We start from the raw sequence: 3361 nt of genomic DNA, 5'->3' as shown, positions 1-3361 counted from the left end.
CATCCTTTTTTCTCCAAACCTTCCTCTTGCAATCACTGTGGTACATGATTCATCTTATCGGTCCCTTTTCCAGACCACTTTTTAGTAACTTAGCAAACTGTAACCTGTTCAATACTAGACATTGACAGCTCTCTTACCCCTGCACAAATGATGTGACGGAACACATCTGACTAACCAGAAACTCCTGTCAAGCCAATTGTCCCATTACTTTTGGTGCCCTGAAATAGGAGGACTATGTAGAAAAAGTGTGGCCTTTTCTAACTGGTAAAACCAATGTACACAAATGCCATCAAATAAAAGCTGATAATCTCTACTTTAACCTCATGGTAATTGTTTGATATCAAATCCAAACGTTTGTAGTATAGCCACTGTCTCCTTACTTATTTATGGCACTGTTTGGCGTTTGCAAGCTTTACACAAAACACCAATTGTAATACTCTAGGGTTTTACTCCTAGTTTTCGACTAAACTGTCAGCAACTGTAATGATACATTCAAACAGATCCAATATTAACTCAATTATAACAGCGCCCAAAGTTATTCTGTCACATCAATTGTCTACCAGGTCAGTCAATAAATAACCCAGTATTAGTGCCGTTCAAGAGTCCATGGCCTTCTCTCTCCTCGTCCTTCTCTTCATGATGGGGCCAGGCTGTGGTCTGAGGATACAGAGTGACATGATGGACATGAAAGTCCTGTGGCGCTATAGAGACGTCAACACTGCAGGCAGGAAGTCATCCAAATAGCTCAGTCACTCAGAATGTGTCATGAGCTGATACAATGTTGTTGCTCTCAGCAGGGGGGGATGCTAACATCTCCACAATGAGTTAGCAGATCCAGAGGCAACAGCTGATGACTGTGCCAATAAAAACACCACAGCTCCAGACGGCTCTTTAAATAAACCCTGATCAAAGACAGAATGGCTGTGATCGTCTAACCACAGCTTTTCTATTGCACCGTTGAGGCTTGGGAGAATGACTTCCTTTGTTGCACGGCCTCCACTTCCAGTTAGCCTGCAGTCCCCTCCGCCCCAGCTCTCTCTCTCTCTCTCTCTCTCTCTCTCTCTCTCTCTCTCTCTCTCTCTCTCTCTCTCTCTCTCTCTCTCTCTCTCTCACAGGAGTGGAGTCAGGTGTGCGGGAGTCAGGTTACCAGCTGTTTGCCATCACTTCACCATTAGCCCTGCCGTAAATACATAAATACATCCAGACTTCACCACTCTGCCAGATCGTAGCTTCAGTTTCACTCTTAGTCACGCTTCCAGCCTTTGCTAAATGTTGTTCCCTCAAGTCTTCTCAGTATTCTAACCCCTGTTTTCCTGTGCCTATGCTTTTCCTGCCTGCTCTACCTGCCCCACCTGCCCTGTCTACCTGTCTACCTGCCTGCCCTGTCTGCCTGCCCTGTCTGCCTGCCCTGTCTGCCTGCCCTGTCTGCCTGCCCTGTCTGCCTACCTGTCTGCCTGCCTGCCTGTCTACCTGTCTGCCCTGTCTACCTGCCTGCCCTGTCTACCTGCCTGCCCTGCCTGCCTGCCCTGCCTGCCTGCCCTGTCTACCTGCCTGCCTGCCCTGTCTGCCTGCCTGCCTGCCCTGTCTACCTGCCTGCCCTGTCTACCTGCCTGCCCTGCCTGCCTGCCCTGCCTGCCTGCCCTGTCTACCTGCCTGCCTGCCCTGTCTGCCTGCCTGCCTGCCCTGTCTACCTGCCTGCCTGCCCTGTCTACCTGTCTACCTGCCTGCCTGCCCTGTCTACCCTACCTGCCCTGTCTGCCTGCCTGCCTGCCCTGTCTACCTGCCTGCCTGCCCTGTCTACCTGTCTACCTGCCTGCCTGCCCTGTCTACCTGTCTACCTGCCTGCCTGCCCTGTCTACCTGCCTGCCCTGTCTACCTGTCTACCTGCCCTGTCTACCTGTCTACCTATCTACCTGCCTGCGTGCCCTGTCTACCTGCCTGCCAGTCTTCCTGCCCTGTCTACCTGCCTGCCGTCCTGCCCTGTCTACCTGTCTACCTGTCTACCTGCCCTGCCATCAGAGCTCTGCTCAGCCCCCTCTCTACCTTGCTCCCCCTCATCTGCTCCCTGGCTCACCCCCCTTGTTCCTTTAATAAATACACCCATCCTTTGGGTTTTACTCTCATCTCTCTCTCTCTCTCTCTCTCTCTCTCTCTCTCTCTCTCTCTCTCTCCCTCTCTCTCTCTCTCTCTCTCTCTCTCTCTCTCTCTCTCTCTGTGTGTTCTGCATTTGGGTTCACTAGCCTGACCGTTCCCCATCTGGAACACAATCACAAGGATATAGAGGACTTCTTTGAGACGAAGGTCCAGAGCATCAGCGGGGGGGTGAAGTCACAACGTTTCCCCTGGTGGGCCCAGTTATTGTGACAGTCTGTCGGATGTCCTCTCTGTCACAGCTCTGTTCTCCACGGGCAGGAGACCAGAAGCACTCTGAGGGCTGGGAACAGGGAGGGTTCCCAGTGGACACAACAGTGATGTCAGTGTATTGACCCCGAATCCTGGAACCCTTGCTGGAGTACAGACAGGCAGCACTTGAGAAAATGACCTTGACCCAATGGGGCCTCTTTCCCCTCTACAAAGTCAAAAGAAATAACACTGATGTCCCTGATGAGAACCAACAAGGAACAATAAAGCTATTGCGAAAAACATAAAACTTGTATATACACGGCATCGACTATTTCAGCTGTATGTACAGTACATTGGACAAGAGACAGTTCTCCTACCTGCATTTGTGACAATGCTTGAGTGAGCCAATTTTTGCGGCAGGCTTTGACTTTTCACCTTCTTCCTTTCCGGTAAAATAATAATAATAATAATAATAACTTAAATGTATATAGCGCCTTTCACAAACCCAAGGTCGCTTTACAAGGGAATGGGACAAACAGAACAGAGCCAGAGAGACAAACACACAAAGCAAGAAACAGTGAAACAGCTACTAAAGGTTGAATGCGATGGTGAGAAGGTGGGTTTTAAGGGCAGCTTTGAATATGTCCAGGGTCGGAGAGTCGCGGATATCCTTAGGTAGGGTGTTATGGATGACGCAAAGCAGCAGGCAACCATTACCTTGTGTCAATATGCCACAACGGCTTTAATCAGCTGCTCAGTTTGTTCAGATGAAATCAAATATTCATGTGGGACTCCAACACCAGAGCAACCGTTACAGTCCCCCTGCTGGAGCCAATCAGCTGTCCCTGTTTAATGTAGTATTGTCTTTGTGCTACTCTTTGACGAACAAACCACCCTCAAGACCACCAGGACCAAGCTCCGGACCTGGGGTGATAGGGCCTTTTCAGCCGCAGCCCCGTCCCTCTGGAACGCCCTCCCCAACCACATCAGACAGGCCAACACCCTCCCAACATTTAAA

The sequence above is a fragment of the Nansenia antarctica genome (genome assembly GCF_963989245.1).
Source record: "Nansenia antarctica genome assembly, chromosome: 3".
Classification (NCBI taxonomy): Eukaryota; Metazoa; Chordata; class Actinopteri; order Argentiniformes; family Microstomatidae; genus Nansenia; species Nansenia antarctica.
The sequence above is the reverse complement of the archived record's forward strand: the minus strand, read 5'-3'. Positions refer to the sequence as shown.